Below are 7,460 nucleotides of genomic sequence, written 5' to 3' on the forward strand. Positions count from 1 at the left end.
TTTATTCCTACTTCCTAGCTTTGAAAAATACAATGAAGTCTTCAGAGGATATTATCCTGGGACTTGCCAAATATTGAGGATCGTGTAGCTAGATGTTAAAATTTCACATAAAGAACAGTAGTAGGTGCATACAGGTAGAAAATTAGATTATAACTCAGTTTTATTTTTATTTTCACTACAAAATAATTTATTACAACACAGCCTTCAGCACAAGACAGCTATGTACAAGCACACAGCATTGCTGACTACCCTAAGGGACCCTTTTCTTTCCCTTTGCTTTGCGGACCTCTTCTATCAAACTTTTCAGATGTTGAATCTCCTTTGCCAGAGAATCTGCCTTTTCTTTCAGAGCCTCATTTTTCTTTTCTAGCTCATTGCACTCGCCAGTGAGGGCCTCTTGCTCTGCCTGCTTCTTCTGGCGGTAACTTGTGGCTGCTGTCTTGTTTGGCTCCTTTTTTTTTTTCAGTTTCTTATCCAGTTTTTCACCCTTAACTAACTTTAGATGCTATCATCTTCTCTCCAGGGGTAATCATAAGGATTGGGACAGGAAGAACCATGGGGCACTCTTGGAGATGGCAGGCTCCTATCTGGACAGCCCCCAGAGGTAGAGGGGCTGTGCTGGGGAGAACCAGGGTAGCACTCAGGGCTCATACAGATGCCACTGTCATTATCTGAAGGGGCTTTATCCTCTTTACATACTGAGGAATCAAGGTGATATGAGCAGTACCGTCAGATTTTATCTCCCTCAGAGGTATTCACTTCACTGCCTATTTCTAAACTAAAGGAATGATCTGGAGTAGAGGACAGAACCCCTGTGGAAAATGGAAGAGATTGCAAGAAGATGAAAGGGACAACCTGGTCTGTTTTTATTAAACTTTCTGGAAAATGGTCAATTGGGTTCACTGCCTGGGGGGGGGTCCTTATTAGTCTCCTGGGCTAGGGGTGCGAAGAGATCACATGTGTCATCCAACGTGGCCGCAAGCTCATCTGGCATGGTTTCCAGGTCATTTACTTTCAACAGGGCAACAAAATCAAACTCCTTCAACTCAATTTTCTCCAACATCCAATCTAGCCCAGAGAACGCATTCTCCTTCCCAGTTTCAGTGGCACTGACCCACTCATCCACAGCCAGCCAATCGGAGGACCTGCTTTAGCCTTGGCGCTGGAGAACCCGCGAGGTTTGAAGGGCCTGGCCACCTCCAGGTAGTCATCTAAGACCCTAGGCTGTCTCCAGCCCCTAAACCAGACTGGCTGAAGGAGGACATTGAGTCGCCCGTCCACACCTCACCGCTCGTGAAGCTCATCTCGGCCATATTGTGCGGCTTTGCTGGAATCCAGGAATGTGCGTAGTTTTGAAGATGTCTGTCCATTATAGCAACGCTGCTGCTCGATGCTGTGAATAGCGCCATGACTTATGGTGTTAGAGGTTACTGCTGCGGAGTCTGATGCTGCTGCCGCCTCTGCAAAGGCACTGCTGGCTCCAATAAGCTGTGGTGGCCTCGCACCCTGCGCAGGGGGAGGAGAGAGATAGAACTGTAGGGAAATCTACATCTATGGTGGGGGCAGAGCAGAAAATATATAACTTCAGTTTAGTAAATTATTTGAGGAATAATTACTTATTAAATACCATTCTTCATAGACAGGTATGCATTTCATTCCTTGCACATGCATCAAAGGGGCATTAAGCAAAAGAGAAAACAGTTGGAGGGGCAATAGCTAAGAAATATCTAGATTTTAGACGTAAGTATTAAACAGTAGGGTGTACAAAATAAGGAAATCCTATCAAGTGAAGTTTGGCAAAATAACATCTCAGGTGCAAGCCAAGTGGGTTTAAGAAGTTGAGGCAGCATGTGCTCTCAGGTAAGTTAGTCCAGTTCATTTGGATTTGTTTTGGAGGGTACCAAAACATGCCCGACCCTCTCTTAATAGAATGAAGCATGCAGAAAAGAATAGTACTTTGCCCTGAGACCTTAAGATACTTACAGTAATAGCAGTAAGTTAACAGGACAAGTGGATTTTGTTTGACTGGAATAAATTTGGTTTCTCACTGTTTTAGTGAGGGACAAAGAAAGAATGTCACCACATAGACATTATACAAATGCTGTATTAGATAAAATGTCAGAGCAGTAGGAAGGAGGCACCTCCTGGGGAAGCAGGTTTCACAGCTGAGAGCTCGTGACTGAGAGAGTTTTGATTTATGCTGTTTTACTTATTCTAGGGGACAGGCAGGCCATATATGTTTGCAAAGCTGTGACAAGGAAGTGGAAAACAGAATATGTGTAAAAAACCGAGGCACACAATTTCCTCCTTTTAAAGCTAAGTTATCTTAGCTTCTTTCCTTTTATTAACTTTGAGAAAAATTATGAAATCAAGTAATTGTTATGTAATGACACGGACTCACCAGAATCTGAGTGATCACAGATTGCAAAAATAAAGTTCAGAAAATATACGAAACTGACATTTAATATATGGTTTTACTTCAGAGGCTCCAAACATATTTCCAGTGAGAACCTTACTCTTAGTATAAATTCAGTGAGATTTCCTACACTTTTTACTTCTGCAGATAGCGTAAGCTGAGTGAGAAGGAACTTTCAGAGTGAGCACTCCCAGTACTCCAAGTTTTTCAGGCATTGAAGAAGTTTCAGTCATATTTGATGTTTCCTCCTGAGATAGGCAGAAAATTGAACTGTTGCTTTTTTTAGGAAGGTTCTAGTTTACCTTCAGTTAAACAAAAAAAGGGCATTAATCCTCTATAACAATTACTGGAATTTTAGCTTTTATTTAAATTTTATGTATAAATAATTATTTTAATTTCGTGTGTGTGTGTGTGTGTGTGTGCGTGCGCCTGCGCATGTGTGTAAGTACTTATATCTAAATTGCTTTTTGCATGAAAGTTTAGGAATTTTGGATTTTGGGGGGTTGTCTATGATTTTATTTAATTAATTAATTAATTTATTTATTTTGGTACTGGGGATTGAACTCGGGGCCTTGCACTTGCAAGGCAGGCCTCTGAACCGCTGAGCTAAATCCCCGGCCCCTGTCCATGATTTTAAAATTTATTGAATTTCCAGACTTAATATTCTCCTTGGGGATATTTGACAAGCAACTCTGCACGTCCTTGGAAAGAAGTATGAGGCTGCTGTTGAAACAAAGTTATTTATTTATCCTCCATCCCCAGCCTTAATGACTCTTCTTCCAGGTCAGAAAACCTTGCTCTCTCTTTCCTTTATTCCAAAAATCACCTTCTTAATAAGGCTCTTCCTTACAAGTTGAAACAAAATGTCATTCTTCCTTGATCAATTTCTGTCCTTCTTACCCTGCTGGTTTTTTTTTTCCATTTGTTTGTTTGTTTTTTTTTTTTTTTTTTGGTCTCTTAGCATCATGTAAAACATTATGTGTTTGTTTGTCCCCCTCTTTCCACTAAAATGAAAAACCATAAGACCAAGACTTTTGTGTTTTATTCATTTTATATCTTCAGCAAGTATACCTGTGCTCAGCAAAATTAATTGCTCAATACATTTTTTTCTATGAGTGAAAAACCTTGAGAATGTGAATCTGACCATTTGCTCACATACTGTCTCAACTCATGTTTTATTATGAGTGTGATAGTTCTCATTAGGAGTTGGAAAAGGTAATTTGGATTTTTCAGCTCTACTTGAGTGCATTATATGAGGTAAGATAAATGATATGGTGGTGCATGAAAATTTGGGGAAGCCATGACTAGCTAGATATTTGTATAATAAGGATCTTCTTTAACAACAGATTAAATCTTGTATGCATCAGCACAGTGATAAACACACACAATATCAGTGACATGTACACATTTCCCCCAAAATTCTAATTTTAGTTCTTTTATTAACTGAATTCACAGTTGTTTCCTTTTTAACCCATCCAATATTTATTTCAGTTACCCTTTTATTCTCCCACAAACTGAACATTTTACATTGTGTGTTAAATTGATCTAATATGAAATCCAGTTCAATTATTAAATTTAATTCAATATTTAATTTGGTTTAATAAAAGTGATCTTGCATATGATATGTGTATTTAATTGATATATTTATTACAGAATAATTTTGAATAGGTTAAATATTTAATGTAGTTTTTTAAATTATTCAGGATTAAAAATAGAATAGATCTATGTTATCAAAGTAGTGAGCAGATAAATGTCATGATTTAATAAATTTCTGTTCACATTTATAAAATACCAAGATTGCTTAATTTCTGATCACCAATCTGTCTTTGTCTGTGGCCTATGAATTCTATTTTATTAAACAGAAAAGAAATTGAAAATATTCAGTATTACAAAATCTTTGTTCCCTTTGAGATATCAGATGCAAATGCTATTTTATCTACTGCTTTTCCACTTTTCTTAGTCATATCCTTTTTAAATATATTACAACTATCAGTATGTCTTTTAAAATATAAGACATTTAAAATGAGTTGACATTATCATCTTCTTTATTGCTCTTACATTGCATATTTTCTAAAATTGGTTGGTGTCAGTTTCAAAGTCACAGCTCAAGTTTTTATCATGTATGTGCTTTCTTCAACTCCATAGACAACTACTGATTGCTTCAGTGCTGTCTTTGACTCTTTTTCTCATCCTTTTGACTTCTTAGCCTAAAGATTGTGTTCTGTCTTCCTACTGGAGAGCTCAAGCTTCATAACCATCATTCTCTATGTTAATATAACTGTTTCCTCATTATCCTCCACTGACCACTGCCCATTTCTTCTTTCATTGTAAAGATCTTACTGATCTTCTCCTGTACATTATCATCCCTAAATTGTGAATTAATATGCCTACACATTGTGTTCAAAGCCTCTATTAACAAAGTCCTATTGACTTGTACATTCTCAAGATATGGCATATACTTTTATGTTCCTTTTAAAATTATCTGTTGACAAGGACGATAAGTAAAGTAGGAGCTGGTCTGTTACTTAAGTGTAAATAGAATATTCCTCTTCCTCCCAAGGTCACTCCTGTGCTTAGATTATGTTGTACCTATGTGACTCTGTCCTGTAGACAGACTTGTCCTTTTTTTGTTGACTTGATGGAGTCATTGGCTATGTCCAGAAAGTCCACATGACAAGGAATGATGGCTGCCTGTGGAGATTAAAATGGCTTTTGGGAATGTGCATGCCCTCTGGGAGTCAAAAGACGCTTCTGCCTGATGCCCAGCCAGAAGATGGTACACTTCGCCTTTCTAATCACAAAGGAATAGTCTCTGCCAAGACCCAAAGAAGCATGTAAACGAATTATGTTCTCTTCTAATCTCTAGATGAGAATGCAGGTCAGCTGGTATCTTTATTGCAGCCTGGTCCAGCTATGCTAGGGTTTGACTTTTAACTCACAGAAACTGAGATACTATAGAAAATGTGTGTTTTCTGCTGTTTATAGTTATTTGTTATATATCAGTGAAATTAATAAAGTTGTTAAATTCAATAATTTAGGCCAAGAAAACTCACATCGCTCATATAACTGTATTTCACACCCTTGGAGTACCATTACACTATTTGTATTCCACCTTTGTTGCTCACACCTTTTCAACTGTGTTCATGAGAGGTTTTCTTACAGGTTGTAAGAAACATGGGATGTATTTAATTTATCAAATGCCAGACCTGGTAACTAAATTTAATTATATCACAACTGGTAAGTTTCTTTTGTTTCCAAGTTTCTCGACATCTGTCTTAGTCTGCTTGGGCTGCTATAAATGGCACCATAGACTGGGTGGCTTAGACATCTTTTTTTTTTTTTTTTCATAGTTCTGGAAGCTGGAAGTTCATGATCAATATGCCAGAACAATGATTTCTGATGAGAGTACTTTGCCTGTATTGTAGATAGCTACCTTCTTCCTGTGTCCTCACATGGGGGATGGGGGATGTGAAGAGAGAAAGAGAAAACAAGCCGCTGGTGTCTCTTCTTCTTTTTTTTTTAATTGAGTTTATTGGTACATTTTAGGTATACAGTACAGTTACATTCATCATTGGGATCTTGTACCTTTACATGCCAGGTCTTGGTTCTCATTTTTCCCCTTGTCCCTGCCCTCCCTTCACCCCCCTCCTCCCCTCCCCATTTACAAACACTTTATTTCCATTTTTTCATTTTCTCATATTTTTTCTTTTCCCTTATTAGCCTTCCCCTACCTTTCCCTCTTTCCCTAAAACTTTAGCACTTTTCTTCCTATTTCACATTGTCAATTATGTCATTAGGATCTTATGTACTATTATAGTTTTTTCACACCAGAGAAACTATTTGGTAATTACACATGTAACTTATTTATTTCACTTAGGAGTGTATATCAAGATGCATCCATTTTCCTTTGAGTGAATCTAATTTGTCATTGTTTATGACTGAGTAGTATTCCATTTTATAGAAAAACCACATCTTCTTTATTCAGTCTCCAATTGATGGGAAAATTGGTTGTTTCCAAGTTTTAGCTATTACAAACTGTACCGCTAAAAACATGGGTGTGCCTATATCACTGTGGTATGATTCCTTTAAATCTTTTGGAAAGATACCCAGCAGAGGGATGGCTGGGTCAAATGGAACCTGTAGTCCCAGCTCTTTGAGGTATCTCCATACTGATTTCCATAGTGGTTGCACTCCCACCAACAATGGAGAAGGGTTCCTTCCTTCCCACAACCCCGCCAACATTTGTTACTGCTTCATTTCTTGATAGCAGCTGTTCTATGTGGGGTGAGGTGGCATCTGTGTTGTTTTCATCTTCATCTCTCGAATGACCAGTGATGTGTAACATTTTTTCATATATTTACTTGCTGCTCTTCTTTGTCTGAGAAGTGTCTGTTCATTTCAGATGCCCATTTTTGAATTGGGTCTTTATATTTGGGGGGGCTGATTGTTTTGAGTTCTTTATATATTCGAGATAGTAGTCCTTTGGCTGAGGAGCAGCTGGTAGAAATTTTTTCCCACATTGTAGGTTGTCTCTTAGATCTGTTGATGGTTTCTCTTGCAGTGCAGAAGATTTTAATAAGATGAGATCCCAGTTGTTGATTCTTTCTGCTAGTTTCCATGCTACTAAGGATTTGTTCATAAAGTCTTTTTCTTTTTTTTTAAGAAGACTTATCATTATTTTATTTTTCAAATAAGAAAACCAAGAACCATGGAGGCAGAACCTGGCTCAAAAGTCTGTAGTTTTGAAGTAGCTACTAAGTTTCCTTTCATTAAAAAACAAAATAAAAAAATCATAACTTGTGATCAAACATTATTTACAATAGTGAAAGTTTCTAAAAAAAATGAGCTGGGAGCAGGGATGTAGCTTAGTGGTGTAGCACTTGCCAAGTATGCATAAGGCCTTGGATTCAATCCCCAGAATAAATAAATACATAAGAATTAAACATTCTTTTTTTCTTTGGTTTTTGTGTGCTTTTTTTCCCCCAGCTTTAATTGAGTTTATTGGTACATTTTAGGGATACAGTACCGTTACATATTGTTGGGA

At 37.6% G+C, this 7,460-nt stretch overlaps 1 pseudogene; it reads right to left on the reverse strand.

Annotated features, from left to right (window-relative positions):
* Positions 1-250: 250 nt before the first annotated feature.
* LOC104868470 lies at positions 251-1,313 on the reverse strand (annotated as a pseudogene).
* Between the last annotated feature and the right edge of the window lie 6,147 nt (positions 1,314-7,460).

This window comes from Fukomys damarensis, unplaced genomic scaffold (assembly GCF_012274545.1).
Source record: "Fukomys damarensis isolate Sample0158 unplaced genomic scaffold, DMR_v1.0_HiC HiC_scaffold_14, whole genome shotgun sequence".
Classification (NCBI taxonomy): Eukaryota; Metazoa; Chordata; class Mammalia; order Rodentia; family Bathyergidae; genus Fukomys; species Fukomys damarensis.